Here is a 20,392-nt window from a genome sequence, read left to right on the forward strand (position 1 = left end):
ACTACGTAGGATCCTACGGTCTTGGCGTGCATCCGTGCGTCGCTGCGGTCCGGTCCCAGGGCGACGGGCACGTGCACCTTCCGCCGACCACTGGCGACAACATCGATGTACTGTGGAGACCTCACGCCCCACTTGTTGAGCAATTCGGCGGTACGTCCACCCGGCCTCCCGCATGCCCACTATACGCCCTCGCTCAAAGTCCGTCAACTGCACATACGGTTCACGTCCACGCTGTCGCCTCATGCTACCAGTGTTAAAGGCCGCGATGGAGCTCCGTATGCCACGGCAAACTGGCTGACACTGACGGCGGCGGTGCACAAATGCTGCGCAGCTAGCGCCATTCGACGGCCAACACCGCGGTTCCTGGTGTGTCCGCTGTGCCGTGCGTGTGATCATTGCTTGTACAGCCCTCTCGCAGTGTCCGGAGCAAGTATGGTGGGTCTGACACACCGGTGTCAATGTGTTCTTTTTTCCATTTCCAGATCATGGCAGTTGATGCCGAAGGTGCAATGTGGCGTTGTTATTAAAAAAATAAAAAACAGAGGTGAAGAAGTCCATCTCTTATGAAATATATTCGCAATTTACGAATACGGCACCACAAAGCTATACAGTTTACAGGAAACATATGAAAATTTGTTCCATATTGGGACTCGAACATTGATTTTCCGCTTGTGGTGATAGGTAACCTTAAGTAATTTGACCATCCAAGAACTCTTCCAGGGCCGACCCAAGTCTCCATATGTCCCAGAGTCTGCTTCCCATAGCGCTTGCACATGGAGAGACTTATTTATTTTTCTTGTCAGGTTTCGTTCCTTTAACGTGAAATACAATAGTGCAGCGACTGTATTTGACTGAAGGAGATGGTGCAGGTGCTCTGATATGTCCCATCCCTAAACTGAGGCACTGCTCAAGGTTATTGCAGTGCATCATGAATCATTTTTAATCCCTCAGCATCAACAACTGTTTAGGGAAGGCAACATTTCATGGGACTAGTTAGACTGGACACAGTGACAGGTCACTGAGCACATCGTGCAAACCGGCAGCATATGACAGGCCCACCTCCACGACATATCCTTCAACAGAGTGTGAAATATGTCTTGGAACTTACGCAGTCTGGCGATTTCCTTGTCAGTCACCCACTGAACCCTCCAATCGTCAGAGACTGTTGCGTGTCATGCCCGTATAGGTTGTTTACATCCAAGTAAACAATGTAATTCAAATCGTCAGGTACCTTCAACTCCTCCTAACTCATTCATGGGTTATTCAACTTGGTGTACCTATGCACACACTGGCGAAGTTCCCCATGAATTTCATTTTGGGAAAACAGCATCGATTAATACTTCTATGTTGACTTGTATCCTTTTAAACACTGTGTTCCATGAAAGCCCTGGTGTTGCTTAATAAAATGCAGGACGCAGAGTAGGGTATGTGTCCATGCACCCACTCCGGAATTTCTCGAAAATATCTCTCAAGCAGGCATACACCTGTGTCCAAGCATAGTAAAGAATTTTCCCCTAAATTGGGGATGCCAACTCCTTGCAAATATTCACTGCATGCCCATACTCCACATTTTTAAGGCAGTGTCTGGTAGTTTGATGGTGAATGTGCCAATGCTGGGCAACATGTTCTCTTCTTGGAGTACAGGTACTCATAAGAAAAGATCTCTTTCTTGAGCAGTGGCTGAAACTTTACATCATTCGAATGTGCAGCTCTAATGCTGTGGATGCTCTCCTATTGCACTGTCTCAGCATGTCTATGAAACGTAGTGAAACAGGGAAGCAGAGAATAATATTTTTGGTGACTTATTCGGAGAATTAGAAGTATTGTTCGACGTTATCAGGCAGGACACTAACCTTATCACCTCTCAAACGGAGATCACTCAAGTGCTCACCAAAGATTTGAGCATCATACCCACTCAAATCGTGAAGAAAGAGGGGAACATATTTTGTCAATTGGTATTTCAAGTTGGCTGCATTGTGTGCAGCACTGTGGAACTCCACTTTTAGATGACAGTGGTCTTTACCTGGATCTTCCGCATTTCTATCCACATGCACCCCAAAAGTATGACAATCAACTATAACTTGCAGGAGGCATAATTTCTCTTGCAGTGTGGTCTCAGGAATGTAGGTGCGCCAAATCCAGTCAATGTGCCACTCAAGTTGTTTGAGCTCAGCAAGCAAATAACTTACAGGATTATCCCTGATATATGATTTGCATTGATTAAGACACAAGTCATATGTGCATACAACATGATATGTAGATGCATGTAGTACATTTGGTCTATGCATCACAATAGCTAGAAGGCGCTCGAAATTCGTCAGGGTCAGGGTCAGCGATCCTGGTGGTGGGAATTCTTAATCTTTAACAATTTATATGGTTTGGTAGGTATTGTCACACTTATCAGTTTGTGGCTAGACCATTCAGTTGGATGCTATACCAAATGCTTAAGTATCATGTGCACACATACATGCACGCACACACGCACACACACACACACACACACACACACATTGAGAGAGAGAGAGAGAGAGAGAGAGAGAGAGACCGATCATTTATTTATTTTTGTTCTCACCTTGATACAGTGGTGGTGGTGGTCATGCTGCTACAGGTGGGGTGGTAGGCACTGGGTCAGTCACAGGTTGTGCTTCTTCCAATCCCACAGAAAAATTCTACAGAAAAGAAAAAAAACAAGCACTAGGCTAGGTAACTATATCATTATTATTGTATTACTCACACACACACACACACACACACACACACAAACACACACATACACACACACAGAGAGAGAGAGAGAGAGAGAGAGAGAGAGAGAGAGAGAGAGAGAGTGAGAGAGAGAGCGAAATGTGTACTAATGTTTACAAAACTCGCCTGCTAATGGTTCTGGAAGTCAACTGCCAACCACTGAACCACCAGTTACCCCCATTAGGTGGCTCAAATGGCTCTGAGCACTATGGGACTCAACATCTGAGGTCATCAGTCCCCTAGAACTTAGAACTACTTAAACCTAACTAACCTAAGGACATCACACACATCCATGCCCGAGGCAGGATTCGAACCTACGACCGTAGCAGTCACGTGGTTCTGGACTGAAGTGCCTAGAACTGCACGGCCACCGCGGCCGGCCCCCCATTAAGTCTTCTAATTCACTGTCATAGTATAAGGGTGACGATAAATCCCCATCTGCCTCAAACTGGGCACTTGCCAACCCCTGCTACACCCCACTCCTCCACAGAACAGTTTAAACTTTGCAGAAGTTACTTCGACACAGATTGGCACTCAACTGAAATCACAGGGCAGGATGCCTCTTGTTTATTCCCAGAAAACTGGTAACAGCAGACATGCTCCTGTCAGAACCTTTGGAGAAGTTGTGACACGTGGAGTCGCATAGGCGGTGACCAGTGGTGTTATCTTGCCATCAGTGACACAATCCAATAAATACAGAATTCAATTTATTACCACCTGATTTCATGTGCCTGTGCACACCTGCCAATATGACATAATGTTGCTGCCAGTCAATGCAGCACATGCTGATAGTGCCTAAAAGTACGAAGTGGTACTGGTAAAAGAATATTACATTAATTACTATGTAATTATCTTATCTGCCATGTGTGGGTAGCCATGAGATTCTTAATCTGTGTGTGCCTACAGTGGAACACTTATCAGACCACTGGAGGCACTGTTCGAAGATTACTATTAACATGTTTGTGCCTCTGCCGGTTTGTCGATGTAAGCCACCCTTTGTTGGTGTGCTGATGGTGTTGTATCAGACCTTCATGCTGTGGAGAGCAGCTGACATGATATCTACATAGACTGATTCTCACGCTGCAACCATGGCTGTCCCACTCTGTGGACATCCCTCCATTAGTGTAAAAAAAAGGTGGACATGAAGAAGTCACACTTTCCAGATAAAGTGTGTCTCTCAATTTGCATATTAAATGATTAGGATTTTTCCAGATAGAGAGTGGCTTGGTTAGAGCATTGGCAACAGGCAGCAACTAACTGTTGTTTTTCCAGTGACATTATAAGTGTTTGTACGATACCTAAAGCACTGATAAAATGTTTCTGTCTTTTTCGCCACACATTTTGTAAGGCGTCAGGCAAATCCAACACCTTCCATGAAAATCATGACATGATAAGCAAATCCAGTAGTATGTCACATAGCTCTGAATAAATCGTGACATTAAATTAACCAAAGTAATACGAGTAACGAGTGAGCAAATGGAATACCACAGACTAACACAAGAATGCCTAAATGCATGTCATACCTTCCCACCGTGAGACAGACGCAGCTCCGAGGGGAGAAACAAGAACAGAAGCCGAGATCAGAACCGTGTTAAGCTGGAAGGCCCTACGATAAGGGATGGACGGACACCCATGTCGCCAGCTAACTGCTAGGACCATACCACCCGCAAGTTTTTAGCGTATTAGACATATGTTAGATGAATATAAGTAAAACTTTTTGTAAGAACCATTGTAAAAACTCCAGCAAAGACCAGATGCAACGACCCACAAGTTGCAACACGAGAAGTATCAAGAAAGAAAAGGACGTAATTAGCAAGACACAATTCCTACAAGGCAGAAGTGTCGAGAGAAGGGAAAGGACAGCGAGACCAACAGAAGGCCCTTGTAACTGAAGTGGGCAATAAATTTAACCGCTAGGCGGAACCCTGCTGGGACGGAACACCCTGCAGTGACGCAAAACGCCGGAAGGGTCTCCGAGCGCCCCCACTCAGCGGAGCGAGCAAAAAACGGCCTGACGAGAAGACCACTTGGGAAAGCCACCACTGGCAAAAAAAATATGTGTAAAAGTCACACTACTGCTATTAAACAGCACACTCATGCACGAAACTGAAGAAAATGTCCACAAAGTAAAAATGACACGCCCAAACAATTTATCAAACTGTTACTAAGAGGAGAACTTCAAAGCGACTAGTTATCAATAAAGATTTCCATATCCTGCTCAGAGAAGAACCAAGAAGCAAGTAAGAAGCAGAAAAAAAAGCAGGAAGAACAGAAGTTTAAGATTCGCAAGATTGAGACCAAGAAAGAAGGTGGGTGAAGAATAGACGACATACCCACTCAGGGAATATTGGTTCACATTTTTGTTGAACGAAGTTGGTTTTTACCATCCTGTATTAAAACATTTCATTTTATCAATAGTGCAATTTATAAACGATGTTTTCTGAGTAGAATAAAATTTCCAATGGTAAACTTAACTGCTTTTTCGACGTTATTTTACCAGCTAACTAAAAATAGGAAAGCCTTGAACCCCTTCCACTAAATTTAGTTAGTATTTTAAGATTCTTTTACAGGGAGTACAGTGGAGCTGACGCTGAGATCATTAAGTATTTGGTTATATCATCGCTAGTCTCACTGAACTCTTCTGAATTCTACATGTCATGTGTGGTCTGACGTCTCCTTACCAGCAACAGGTCCCAGGTTCAAAGTAGTCAATTCCCTAAAAGCACTCTCAGAGCGTCGTTGTGCGAAAGTGGTAGGGAGACTCGATATAGAACAAACAGACACCACGCAGAATGTTTGGAATTTTCTTGAGATATCAAATACATTGATGACATCCACACAGTTCAAGATTCCAAACACACTGATATAAACACACCGATATAAAACCATCCAGGTGATAGCAGCATCTCCTGGCGAGGAATGGCTGCTACTCAGACACACGCAAGGTGCACAGCATCGGTGAGCGTACTGTTCGTGTGTAGAATGGGAAAGGTGCGATCTATCTTTGACTGTGGGCAGATTGTGATGGCCGAGATGCTCGGCATGTACATTTCGGAAACTGCACGACTTTTCGGACGTTCTAAGAGTACTGTGGTTAGTGTTTTCAACACGTGGCGAAACCAAGGTGAAACCACGTCCAGACATCCTGGGGATGAGCGGCTGCCCCTCATTACAGATGTTGCACTTCATAGGCTTGACAGACTGGTAAAACAGGACAGGCAAGGAACAGTGGGTTTAACTAACACCAGACTTTAATGCTGGCAGAGTTCAAGTGTATGTGAACACAGAGGGCGCCGAATACTCCTAACAACGGGCCTCCGCAACCGACGGGCAATGCATGTTACAGTGTTAACTAGACTGAAATTGGCACATGACCATTGGCACTGGACATTGGTGCACGCTCTGCTGAATTCCGATACCTTTTTCATCATGCCGATGGGAGGGCGTGAATCCGTCATCTTCCAGGGGAACAGCTCCTTGACACCTGGCGGCGGCTCCACTATGCCCTGGGAAACATTCCTGTGGGCATCCATGGGTCTACTGGAGCTCTAGCAAGGCACCATGATGGCCAAGGAGTATCGTACACTGGTTGCTGACCAGTACACCCCTTGATGACGACAATGTTTCTCGACGGCAGTGGCATTTTTCATCAAGCCATGTCATAAGGCCAGGTGAGTGATGGATTGGTTCGAGGAACACAGTGGCCAGTTCCAGTCCACGTGGTGGCCCCACAACTCACCGGATCTGACCCTATCAAACACATCTGGGACATAATTGAACATGGCGTCAGAACTCAATGCTTCCCTCCCCGAAATGAATTTACGGGAATTAGGTGACCTGTGTGTGCAGATGTAGTAGCAACCCCCACCAGTGACCTACCGAGGTTTCATTGATCCATGCCATGATGCGTCACCACTGTTACCTGTGCTAAAGGTGCACATATAAGGGATAATGGAGGTGGTCATAATGTTCTAACTGATCTGTGTACATGTGTTCTTATACTTATTGATCTCACAAGTATAGGATATCTTCTCATGATCCTTGATGTAAGAAATGCTGTGTTATTGAAATTTTGAAGTTATGTCTCCATATCGATGGAGGCCACTCCAGCATCATTCCAGTGCTTTCCTTGATGAGAAAGTGATAACCGCGCCAAAGTTTTTTGAGTCTTTGTACTCTTCTCTGTTCAAAACACTTGGGATGAAGTAACGGTCGTGGACTGGGTCGTTATTAAACATCCAGCATTGGTGAGTGTGTAAAAGTTTATATCTTAAACACGAACTGTCCACACTCATCGTAAAAGCCTTGTGTGCCCATGATAGTACAAGCGGTCTGACGTGTCAATGTGAAATGCTTCGGATGCATAGCACTACCTCAACATTTATGCAAGTCGCTGTACAATACCAGTGAGAGATGAGTAATTTCTCACATGATCGTGGAGAAGTGCGAATGTAGCTGTGTTTAGAGGGATATTCGTTGATGACTGATTTTGTTTTTTGTCATCAATCTAGACATTCCTAGATGACTGATTTTGTTTTTTGTCATGTCTTTAGACTGTTTTGTTGTAGCCCACCATGAATTACCTGTCCTGTGCCAACCTTTTAACTCACAGTAGCACATGCAACCTATGTCCCAGCAATTACTTGCTGGATGTATTCCATTCTCTGTCTTCCTCTAATTTTTTTGCCCTCTGAAACTCCCTCTAGTACCATGGAAATTAGTCACTGATGTCTTACCAATGTCTTACCATCGTCTCCCTTCTTCCTGTCAGCGTTTTTCATGTATTCCTTTCCTCGTCCACCCAAAATCATCCTGCAGACATTTATTTAAGGATCTAGGGATATTCACAGTAGCTTCTCAGTATATATACTCTCTTATGAAATTTGTTATTAAAAGCCAAACCCAATTCAAAAGTAATAGCAGTGTGCATAACTACAATACTAGGAGAAAGGATGATCTTCACTATTCAAGATTAAATCTAACTTTGGCACAGAAAGGGGTGAATTATATAGCCACTAAAGTCTTTGGTCACTTACCAAGTAATATCAAAAGTCTGAGAGATAACGAACAAGTATTTAAGAAGAAATTAAAAGAGTTTCTGAATGACAACTCCTTCTACTCCACAGAGGAATTTTTACATATAAATTAAGAAAAAAAGAAAGAAAAACAAACAAAAAAATTATAAAATATTAAAAAAGGTTGTTATATTAACTTAATTATGTTGTTAAATTGACTTAATTATGTCATGTATTGGAAAATTTGACTCGTTCCACATCATTACGAAATATCGTATTCATGATCCATGGAACTAGTATTAATCTAATCTAATCTAATCTAAAGGTCGATTTTGTGGGGAACCTTCTCATTTCTTACCTTACCATTCCATCTTATTTTCAGCATTCTTCTGTTGCATCACTCCTCAAACCATTTGATCGTCTTTTGTTCCAGTTTTCCAACAGTTCCTGTTTCACTACCATAGAATGTTGGTCGTCAAACATATATTACGAGAAATTTCTTCCTCAAATTAAGACCTATATTTAGCACCAGGAGACTCCTCGTGGCCAGGAATGTCCTCTTTGCCAGTGCTAGTCTGTTTTTTATATCCTCCTCGCTCCCTCCATCGTGGGTTATTTTGCGGCCTAAGTAGCAGAAATCCTTAACTTCCTCTACGTCATAATACCCAGTTCTGATGTTGAATGTCTCAGTCTTCTCATTTCGGCTACGTTTCACTACTTTCACCTTTCTTCGATTTACTCTCCATCCATGTTCTGTAATCTTTATGCTGTTCATTCCATTTACATCCTGTAACATTTCTTCACCTTCACTGGTGAATCATTGTTATCAGGGAATCTTATCACTGAACCGTTCTTTTTTTTCACTGAACCTTTCTTTTTCTGTCAGTGCTTCTTTGATGTACAGATTGAACAGGAAAAACAGCTGAAGCAAAAGAATATAACCCCGTCTTACACCCTTTTTAATCCGAGCTCTTTGTTCTTAGTCTTCCAGTCTTAATGTTCCATCTTGGTTCTTGTACATATAGTATATTCCCTATAGCTTAACCTCCTCTGTCTCAGAAATTCAAGCATCTCCCATTTTTTACATGTCGCATGCTTTTCCCAGACCAACAAATCCTATGACATATTTTGATTTGTTATCAGTCTTTCTTCCCTTACCGACCTTACTGTCAGAACTATCTGTCTGGTGCCTTTACCCTGTCTAAAGATGAACTGATCGTCATCTAATAGACCCTCAGTTTTCTTTTCCATTCTTCTGTATATTATTCTTTCAAGCATCTTGAAACGTCCCCTTTGAAATGTTATACTGGACTGTGCTTAAACTGACACACAATATTTTTTAGCGCAACGCAATCTGACTTTCAATAATCCCTACAAAAGAATGGCCCTGACTAACATTAACCTATACCTTTCACAAATCACTTACCTCACAAAAATCTTCGTTACTCGAACTACTGCAATACAGCGAGTGCCACTACTGCCAGCTAAATAAAAGATTCAAACTACAGAGGCACTAACTACTGATAGGCATAGTTAGCAAATGAAAGATTTTAATAGAGAACAAACAATGTATTTACCTTAATAGTCATATTATATATAGAAGTTCATGACATCCAGTCTTACAAATTTCAAATTCCGCCATCTCTCTCCCCACATCCACCACTGCTGGCAGCTCACCTCCAACTGCGCAACGCTACGCTCTGTTAACAGCCAACTGCCCAACACTACAATGGCCAACAACAATGCAAACCAGCCACAGACTGCACACAGTACAGCCAGTGATTTTCATACAGAGCGCTACGTGGCGTTACCAATAAGAAAACCTACACAGCCTACTTACATAGCCCCCATGCTCCCCACAAAAAAATTTACAAATTGTTTTGGGCACTGGCCAATACAGATTTGAAAAAATTTTTCATAATTACAATAACAAAGACATCAAATGCACACACTTATTGATACAATGTTGGTCAAAAGCTAAAATTTTCTCACAGTCCATAAAGACAGTCCTGATCATTCATCACAGTAAAATTGCAGTGTTTTTTTTCTTACTCAGAGTCTGAGCAGTAAAAGAGAATGCACACGGAAGTAGTGGATTTCCATGCAGTCTTGAAGAAGTAGTGTTGTCCTTCCAACAGAGAGACAGTGCTAACTCCTGACATGCAGACAGGTAATGGGCCACAACAGAGCAAACCCACAGCAGAGTCAGTCGAAGTTTTGAAGAACATTGGTAGGTAGGTCATCACAGAGCAGACCACTGTAGTCTTGTTAGGGATTACGGTATTGGTGGGCCACCAGAGGTGGAGACCCACTGCAGTCCTTGTAGAAATAATGGTGTTGGTGAGTCATCAAAGGTGTAGACCCACTGTGTACTTGTAGAGATGGCTAGCAGCCATCTGTTGCGACTGTGCAGGTGCACAATCACCATCGAAGAGTCTTGTAGAGAATATAGCAAGTCCATAAACCACCACTTGTGCACTCACAAAGTTTTTTTTCTAATTGTCCTTAGAACCAGCAATGTTGTTAACCAGTCCCTTGCTGAATTATTAACACACTGTCAGTCCCGACTTCTCACATATTGTCCATATACTATGACCAACAGAAATGTGTGCAGTGAAATGTAACTTACAAGTTACTTAATTTGATGAACTGGTGTCAATTACAATTTTATAACATAAGAATACAATAACAATGGTACAAAATACATCATTAAAGAACATAACAATAGAGATAACATTTGTAGTACAGGCTTTACAAAGAATCGAAATAACATATACATCAGTGTTACAGGAATTATGACATGAGTACATACATAAAAGATCAGAATAACTTTCAAAACATCAACTTCACACATGAGCATTAAAACAGAACAGAATAAATGATGTCTAAACATCTTTACAAAGAAAGTAACATAGTATTTGAAAAATTCTACAACATAAATCTTATTAGCTAAACTCGTAAAGACAGGAAAAAGACAAATACACAAGGGTACATAAACACATAGCGGAATAATACAAAAGGAAAGACAGGGTTCATTTTCAGTGTAACATTTGGTACTTCAGTCCAACATTTGTTTCCACCAAAAATTATCCTATCCAAGCATGCTTTCTGTATTTATATGTTCACATATTTCTTACCTCATTATTTATTTTCCATTATCTTACCTCATCATTTATTTCCAAGAAAATCCTACCTAAACGTGTTGTCCCTAAACCCTACTTTTTTGTTCATATCCTCTTTGAAAATACTTTTTTGGCCAAACCATTTTCTTATAGCTTTCCAATGCATTTCTTCCAATTCATCACAACTCGTTCTCACATATAGCCTACCCCATCTTAAGCTAACATAAATCTACTGAGCTCAGATGCTAAACTAAGGGATGAGGCAATGCAGCAGCAAAAAACGATTAACACAAACAGCAATGACAAAAAAAATGGAAATTGGCAAAGCAAGCTACAGTAAATCTAAATTACCAAGCAAATGCAACATTACAACTAATATGAGCCAATGTGCATCAACAAGAAAAATAAATCAGTAGTAAAACTAGCTTAACAGAGTAATACAAAGTGAAATTTAGTAGCACTATGCCTGGCAAACAGCAGCAGTAAACGCAATAACTTATATCTAAACATGACAAAGCTCAAGCAGAAAAAAATATTACACTAAAGATAACAATGCAGAAAAGGGAAATGTCTATTCACATCTTAATATCTATGTCATTAAAGTGGAGCACCACAACTTATTCTACGAGAAATATTACCAAGTAGTTGAAAAGCAAATTATATATGCAAGTCCTGTGAAGGGAAATGTCTTTTTGTGCTCCTTCGTTTTTTTTAAGTAGATCATAAATTTTATTATTTACTGGATCTGTAGGCATAAAATATCTATATTAGTACATCCATAAAATTTTATTTTAACCAATGCTGCCATGCAGCTAGAAAGTAGATATTAAACAAAATGAGCAATCTCTCAACTACAAAGACAACAGATATAAAATGTTTCTCATCATTTCATTAGGCATTTTAGTAAATATCATAAATTAAGAGCTCCACAGTGTAATCATATGTTTTCAAGTTTGAGCGTGTCGTATTTGCGATGGTTTCTACAAAGGAATGTCAATAGCGAGGATAATGCCTCCCTTTTTTTTTCTACATCTGTGCCTCTGAAAGGCACACACTAACAGCTTTTTTCCAGGCGACTGTCGCACAGCTGGGTGCCCATGACGCATTACGTGAAGGTGGTCACTTAACTTTCTTACCGAAATATTTACGACACCAGTTTGCACTACAGTGACAGTCTCATATAAAAAATTTCACAGGTCGATAATTTGCGTTGCAAATGTGTAGAAACAAAATCCTATGAATATAACAGTGTGCAAAAAATTTTTGCCTTCATTGTGATACATTCACGCATTTACACACATTTCATAACTCTTAAAGTACGATTCTTGGTTTCCAACATCCCTTTTCTCAACTCAGAGTCCCTAGCCACTACTCATTATTCCTTACCTTATTACACATATACATATTCGTCGACACTTCTTCAATATTTCATCTTAATAAATACGAAGCATAATCAAATTCCTCATATATGGTAGCATCATCTTATTGATCATAAACATACCTCAACAGCATAATACACGTCGTCGTCGTAAAAATAACATCATAACACCTCAGTCAAATCTCAAAAACGTCGTAGCTTTCTGCAATAATGTCAAAACTTAAAAAAAAATTCTCTGCTCATTTCAATAGTGTCATCTACCTCAAACGTACTTTACAATCATGCTCCCTTACCAAATACATCATTTAAAGCTCTCATAGTATCACAATGGTTCCGAAAAAATATGAACAGTTCACCAAGTACAGACAAAATACAATTTCATAAGTGTGAAGTTACCCAACTGTGTAATTGCGTAAACATGTGTCACTGATGTAGTAAAAAAAATGTTTATCTCTCAGTTAAATGATCAGATACCTGTGTAATTTGTGTGTTAGAGAAATATGGTACCGATGTGTAAAGTTGTGTAAGCAAATACCATATTAGCTAGGGCTCCTTGTGCTTGCCAAACACATGGTACACAAAGTAAGCGTGTACCCCCCTGAGGATTAATGTAATGTGTTACAGATTACAGCAATGGAATGAAATGTTTCAGGGAAAACCTTTGTATTATTGTAATTCAAAAATCTTTAAAAATAAATGATTTAGGTACAAAATTAATCACTCAGATACGTGTCCTTTAGCGCTAAATGTGCGTCTTGCTATAAGGTAATTCTGTGGAAGTCTCGTAGTTATCGTCCTCCGAAAGCGAAGTTCTGCAGAAGTCAATGTACTTACCTCATGATAAACAAAAGTGAAATGCTATGCGTATATATATCGTAGTTATTACGTATATTACTGTGATCAAGAAAGTACTATACTGTAACGTATTGTTGTGCTACGAAAAAGGCTGTCACATTGTAGCTATACCGCAAATGTTACTACTAAAACATGTTTTACTTTCCAGAAGAATTCAGAAAAACAGATACACTGCAAAAGCAACAATGTAAATTGTGTCACACGTTAGTTGCGTCGTGATATAATCGTTTAGCTGTCAAATAAACCAAATGCTAAGTCATCTTTAATCCCACGGAAAGTACTTCAAATAAAGAATTTCAAGTGAAACAAAATGTTGCATTAAAATCTCATTAGCAGTACCTGTATTACAAATGATTGAAGCGATTTCATAAATTCACTGTAGCTCCATTCATTGACATATGATCACGACACACTACAGATACGTAGAAAAACTCATAAAGTTTTGTTCGGCTGAAGCCGCACTTCAGGTTTCTGCCGCCAGAGCGCTCGAGAGCGCAGTGAGACAAAATGGCGACAGGAGCCGAGAAAGCGTATGTCATGCTTGAAATGCACTCACATTAGTCATAACAGTGCAACGACACTTCAGGACGACGTTCAACAAAGATCCACCAACTGCTAACTCCATTCGGCGATGGTATGCGCAGTTTAAAGCTTCTGGATGCCTCTGTAAGGGGAAATCAACGGGTCGGCCTGCAGTGAGCGAAGAAACGGTTGAACGCGTGCGGGCAAGTTTCACGCGTAGTCCGCGGAACTCGACGAATAAAGCAAGCAGGGCGCTAAACGTACCACAGCCGACGGTTTGGAAAATCTTACGGAAAAGGCTAAAGCAGAAGCCTTACCGTTTACAATTGCTACAAGCCCTGACACCCGATGACATAGTCAAACGCTTTGAATTTTCGGTGCGGTTGCAACAGCTCATGAAAGAGGATGCGTTCAGTGCGAAACTTGTTTTCAGTGATGAAGCAACATTTTTTCTTAATGGTGAAGTGAACAGACACAATGTGCGAATCTGGGCGGTAGAGAATCCTCACGCATTCGTGCAGCAAATTCGCAATTCATCAGAGGTTAACGTGTTTTGTACAATCTCACGGTTTAAAGTGTACGGCCCCTTTTTCTTCTGCGAAGAAAACGTTACAGGACACGTGGATCTGGACATGCTGAAAAACTGGCTCATGCCACAACTGGAGACCGACAGCGCCGACTTCATCTTTCAACAGGAACAACACCGCACTTCCATCATGATGTTCGGCATTTCTTAAACAGGAGATTGGAAAACCGATGGATCGTTCGTGGTGGAGATCATGATCAGCAATTCATGTCATGGCCTCCACGCTCTCCCGACTTAACCCCATGCGATTTCTTTCTGTGGGGTTCTGTGAAAGATTCAGTGTTTAAACCTCCTCTACCAAGAAACGTGCCAGAACTGCGAGATCGCATCAACGATGCTTTCGAACTCATTGATGGGGACACGCTGCGCCGAATGTGGGAGGAACTTGATTATCGGCTTGATGTCTGCCGAATCACTAAAGGGGCACATATCGAACATTTCTGGATGCCTAAAAAAACTTTTTGAGTTTTGTATGTGTGTGCAAATTATATTCCCACATTCATTGGCAACGTGTTCCACACAAACATTCCATTAAATTTTAGGATTTCGAAGTTTTGACGAATTTAGGTAGATATATACACTCCTGGAAATTGAAATAAGAACACCGTGAATTCATTGTCCCAGGAAGGGGAAACTTTATTGACACATTCCTGGGGTCAGATACATGATCACACTGACAGAACCACAGGCACATAGACACAGGCAACAGAGCATGCACAATGTCGGCACTAGTACAGTGTATATCCACCTTTCGCAGCAATGCAGGCTGCTATTCTCCCATGGAGACGATCGTAGAGATGCTGGATGTAGTCCTGTGGAACGGCTTGCCATGCCATTTCCACCTGGCGCCTCAGCTGGACCAGCGTTCGTGCTGGACGAGCAGACCGCGTGAGACGACGCTTCATCCAGTCCCAAACATGCTCAATGGGGGACAGATCCGGAGATCTTGCTGGCCAGGGTAGTTGACTTACACCTTCTAGAGCACGTTGGGTGGCACGGGATACATGCGGACGTGCATTGTCCTGTTGGAACAGCAAGTTCCCTTGCCGGTCTAGGAATGGTAGAACGATGGGTTCGATGACGGTTTGGATGTACCGTGCACTATTCAGTGTCCCCTCGACGATCACCAGTGGTGTACTGCCAGTGTAGGAGATCGCTCCCCACACCATGATGCCGGGTGTTGGCCCTGTGTGCCTCGGTCGTATGCAGTCCTGATTGTGGCGCTCACCTGCACGGCGCCAAACACGCATACGACCATCATTGGCACCAAGGCAGAAGCGACTCTCATCGCTGAAGACGACACGTCTCCATTCGTCCCTCCATTCACGCCTGTCGCGACACCACTGGAGGCGGGCTGCACGATGTTGGGGCGTGAGCGGAAGACGGCCTAACGGTGTGCGGGACCGTAGCCCAGCTTCGTGGAGACGGTTGCGAATGGTCCTCGCCGATACCCCAGGAGCAACAGTGTCCCTAATTTGCTGGGAAGTGGCGGTGCGGTCCCCTACGGCACTGCGTACGATCCTACGGTCTTGGCGTGCATCCGTGCGTCGCTGCGGTCCGGTCCCAGGTCGACGGGCACGTGCACCTTCCGCCGACCACTGGCGACAACATCGATGTACTGTGGAGACCTCACGCCCCACGTGTTGAGCAATTCGGTGGTACGTCCACCCGGCCTCCCGCATGCCCACTATACGCCCTCGCTCAAAGTCCGTCAACTTCACATACGGTTCACGTCCACGCTGTCGCGGCATGCTACCAGTGTTAAAGACTGCGATGGAGCTCCGTATGCCACGGCAAACTGGCTGACACTGACGGCGGCGGTGCACAAATGCTGCGCAGCTAGCGCCATTCGACGGCCAACACCGCGGTTCCTGGTGTGTCCGCTGTGCCGTGCGTGTGATCATTGCTTGTACAGCCCTCTCGCAGTGTCCGGAGCAAGTATGGTGGGTCTGACACACCGGTGTCAATGTGTTCTTTTTTCCATTTCCTGGAGTGTATTTGTAAAGGGTCTGTCCAGTAATATAGCTACCAATTTTTTTTTTACAAATATATCTAGTCATAACTTGTATGGTTTTAAATATAGTTCTTTTCGCCGATATTGTAAGGAATGAAAACTTTCTCGCATCGGTGAGGAAAGGAAGATGTCGAAAGCACTGGCAAGAAGAAAGGACAAGATGATAGGACATTTGTGAAAACATCAGGCAGTCATAGAGGGCAAAATCTATAGCGGAAGACAGAAGACAGAATGCACACAGCAAATAAACAATTGAGGATATAGGGTGCAAGTGCTGCTCTGAGACGAAGAGATTGCTACTTTCACTGTTAATTACCCATATTCACAGTGAGTACTCCTCTTCCGCCCCCGCAACCCCCCCCCCCCTCCACACACACACACATTTCCAGGCCCCGTCCCTCCTCCTTCAAAATTAATTTGTACAGATGGTTTCCGGGACAATGACCATGGCCACGAAAGATGCACACTTTTGTAAACTGTTTCTTTTTTTTCTGTGCTAAACGACTTGTTCACAGTAACTGTCTTCATTAATTGAGAGCGCGTTTAGCTATTGCATTTGTGTTTTTTAATTATCTTCTGCGATTAAAGTGCTGTAAAATGTTCAGAGACTTCTATTTTATTTATTTGAATTGGGTTGTCTGGAGTCCTCCCCAAATCTGATATGTTGACTGTCTTCGGTCTGGTTTTTTCAGTGCTAATTAAGTTCAAATCTTTTAATACTGCTGAAAATTTAGAGACTATATTTTGCAAATGTGTTTCGCTAGCAGCTCTTAAGAACCAAAAAACTGGTACACCTGCATAATATCGTGTAGGGCCCACGCGAGCACGCAGAAACGCCGCAACATGACGTGGCATGGACTCGACTAATGTTTGAAGTAGTGCTGGAGGGAACTGCCATCATGAATCCTGCAGGGCTGTCCACAAATCCATTAGAGTACGAGGGGGAGGAGATCTCTTCTGAACAGCACGTTGCGAGGCACCCCAGATATGTTCGATAATGCTCGTGTGTGGGGAGTATGGTGGCCAGCGGAAGTGTTTAAGCTCAGAAGAGTGTTCCTGGAGGGATTGTGCAGCAATTCTGGGCGTGTGGGAGGTCGCATTCTCCTGTGCCCAAGTCCGTCGGAATGCACAATGGACATAAATGGGTGCAGGTGATCAGACGGGATGCTTACGTATGTGTCACCTTTCAGAGTCGTATCTAGACGTTTCTCGAGTCCCATATCACTCCAGCTGCAGACGCCCCACAATATTACAGAGCCTCCATCAGCTTGAACAGTCATCTGCTGACATGCAGGATCCATGGATTCATGGGGTTGTCTCCATGCCCGTACACGTCCATCCGCTCGATACAGTATGAATCGAGACTTGTCCGACCAGGCAATATGTTTCCATTCATCAACAGTCCAGTGTCGTTGTTGACGCGCCCAGCCGAGGAGTAAAGCTTTGTGTCGTGCAGTCATTACGGGTACACGAGTGTGCCTTCGGCTCCGAAAACCCATATCGATTAAGTTCCGTTGAATGATTCGCAAAGCTAGCACCATTGAATTTTGCAGCAATTTGCGGAGTGGTTGCACTTCTGCCACGTTGAACGATTCTCTTTATTCGTCGTTGCTGCCGTTCTTGTAGGATCCTTTTCCAGCCGCAGCGATGTCGGAGATTTGATGTTGCACCGGATTCCTGATACTCACGGTACACTCGTGAAATGATCGTACGGGAAAATCCCCACTTCATCACTACCTCGGAGACGCTGTGTCCCATCGCTCATGCGCCGACTACAACACGATGTTAAAACTCACTTAAATCTTGATAACCTGCCATTGTAGCAGCAGTAACCGATCTAACAACTGCGCCAGACACTTGTTGTCTTACATAGGCATTGCCGACCGGAGCTTCGTATTCTGCCTGTTTACGTATCTCTGTATTTGAATACGCATGCCTATACCAGTTTCTTTGGCGCTTCAGTGTAATATCTTCCACAAATACACTCCTGGAAATTGAAATAAGAACACCGTGACTCCATTGTCCCAGCAAGGGGAAACTTTATTGACACATTCCTGGGGTCAGATACATCACATGATCACACTGACAGAACCACAGGCACATAGACACAGGCAACAGAGCATGCACAATGTCGGCGCTAGTACAGTGTATATCCACCTTTCGCAGCAATGCAGGCTGCTATTCTCCCATGGAGACGATCGTAGAGATGCTGGATGTAGTCCTGTGGAACGGCTTGCCATGCCATTTCCACCTGGCGCCTCAGTTGGACCAGCGTTCGTGCTGGACGTGCAGACCGCGTGAGACGACGCTTCATCCAGTCCCAAACATGCTCAATGGGGGACAGTTCCGGAGATCTTGCTGGCCAGGGTAGTTGACTTACACCTTCTAGAGCACGTTGGGTGGCACGGGATACATGCGGACGTGCATTGTCCTGTTGGAACAGCAAGTTCCCTTGCCGGTCTAGGAATGGTAGAACGATGGGTTCGATGACGGTTTGGATGTACCGTGCACTATTCAGTGTCCCCTCGACGATCACCAGTGGTGTACGGTCAGTGTAGGAGATCGCTCCCCACACCATGATGCCGGGTGTTGGCCCTGTGTGCCTCGGTCGTATGCAGTCCTGATTGTGGCGCTCACCTGCACGGCGCCAAACACGCATACGACCATCATTGGCACCAAGGCAGAAGCGAATCTCATCGCTGAAGACGACACGTCTCCGTTCGTCCCTCCATTCACGCCTGTCGCGACACCACTGGAGGCGGGCTGCACGATGTTGGGGCGTGAGCGGAAGACGGCCTAACGGTGTGCGGGACCGTAGCCCAGCTTCATGGAGACGGCTGCGAATGGTCCTCGCCGATACCCCAGGAGCAACAGTGTCCCTAATTTGCTGGGAAGTGGCGGTGCGGTCCCCTACGGCACTGCGTAGGATCCTACGGTCTTGGCGTGCATCCGTGCGTCGCTGCGGTCCGGTCCCAGGTCGACGGGCACGTGCACCTTCCGCCGACCACTGGCGACAACATCGATGTACTGTGGAGACCTCAAGCCCCACGTGTTGAGCAATTCGGCGGTACGTCCACCCGGCCTCCCGCATGCCCACTATACGCCCTCGCTCAAAGTCCGTCAACTGCACATACGGTTCACGTCCACGCTGTCACGGCATGCTACCAGTGTTAAAGACTGCGATGGAGCTCCGTATGCCACGGCAAACTGGCTGACACTGACGGCGGCGGTGCACAAATGCTGCGCAGCTAGCGCCATTCGACGGCCAACACCGCGGTTCCTGGTGTGCCCGCTGTGCCGTGCGTGTGATCATTGCTTGTACAGCCCTCTCGCAGTGTCCGGAGCAAGTATGGTGGGTCTGACACACCGGTGTCAATGTGTTCTTTTTTCCATTTCCAGGAGTGTATTATGCAGTGAATTAGAAGTGCAGTCGCTTTAAGTCCTAATTTTCTTCTTTTGAGGACCTTGACATCTTCTTCAATGTAACGGTTAAAGAAACTAAGGGACAATGAGCGTCACAAAAGGAGTAAAACTCTGGCTTTACATTGTTTTCCATCTTCACACTTTGATTTTGTGTATGTCTCTTACTGTTCTGTTATCTTTCAAGATTGTGTATCTTTCAAGGGTTTCCCTTGTGTCGTGATAATTGTTATCTAAGCACGATGAAAGCACGAGATGTGTGGTTGATGTAACTGATATCCCGAGGCTCTTCTCCCTCGCGGAGGATTCTCTCCTGGTGCACGAGGAAGGGGACGGTCGGGCGCTGGCTCTGCTAATGAGGCCACAGTGGGTGCAGAACGGGTCTGCCTGTAAACGCGCGGCAGCTGCGGCCTCTCTGCTTGCACCCGTCTTTGCCCTCCGCGAACCTGCTCGCTGGTCATTCCGCTGGTAGCGTGAATGGCCAGGTGGTTTGCTGGTAAGCTGGTTAGTCGCCCGAGCTCATTCCGTGCGCGACCTGCAGCCCTCAAAGAGCGCTCTGATCCTCGACCTCACTTCTACTGATTTACCACACTGCTCCAGTAAGTACTGGCAGTATTTAGTTTCCTTTGAAATATGGTTCAGCGGGCAAAGAATTTTCCGCGCGACATATTTCATACGTGCCAAGTCTTAAATATGTGTGTGTGTGTGTGTGTGTGTGTGTGTATGTGGCCAGTG

The sequence above is a fragment of the Schistocerca nitens genome, chromosome 6 (genome assembly GCF_023898315.1).
Source record: "Schistocerca nitens isolate TAMUIC-IGC-003100 chromosome 6, iqSchNite1.1, whole genome shotgun sequence".
Classification (NCBI taxonomy): Eukaryota; Metazoa; Arthropoda; class Insecta; order Orthoptera; family Acrididae; genus Schistocerca; species Schistocerca nitens.